The sequence below is a fragment of the Aplysia californica genome, unplaced genomic scaffold (genome assembly GCF_000002075.1).
Source record: "Aplysia californica isolate F4 #8 unplaced genomic scaffold, AplCal3.0 scaffold00083, whole genome shotgun sequence".
In the NCBI taxonomy this organism is placed as follows: Eukaryota; Metazoa; Mollusca; class Gastropoda; order Aplysiida; family Aplysiidae; genus Aplysia; species Aplysia californica.
The window spans coordinates 115,026-115,594 of record NW_004797353.1 but is presented as its reverse complement, the minus strand read 5'-3'; positions in this window follow the sequence as shown (position 1 = coordinate 115,594).

The window sequence follows — 569 nt, the reverse complement described above, 5'->3', positions numbered from 1 at the left end:
AACACTCTAAAATTCAGCTAAGCCAGTACTAAAAAAAAAAAAATTAAAATCCAAGAGAGAATTTCTTCACATCTCATCGTTCAGCCACCGAAACGTTCCTCTAGCTAGGGGAGATTGCTTGGGTAGGAGGTAGGAGGAACACGGAAAAGGAAATGATTCCAAAACCTGCAAACACTGTCTGTGTTTGCGCGAGATTAACCAATAGAGATTTATGACGAGTCAGTTATCCACAGGCGGCCATTTTGTCAACATTACCCCGCAGATGTGCCGGAAGGAAAAAATTAAAAACAAGCAAACAAACCGAGAGTTTGGAAACAGAATGTGGTTCCTTCTTTTTATGATGACTGATTTTCATTCTGGAAACTTTGAGCAGGAGCCAGAGAGCACCCCCCTCCCGCCCCCTTTTTCTTTCCGAGAGGCAGGTAAATCGACAGCTACACACAAAAGTTCACACACACGTGCACACACACATTCACTATTCGACACTTGCAAGTACAAGTTGACACAAACACACACAAAAACATACACAAAAACACACACAAACACGCGCACAGACACACACACACACA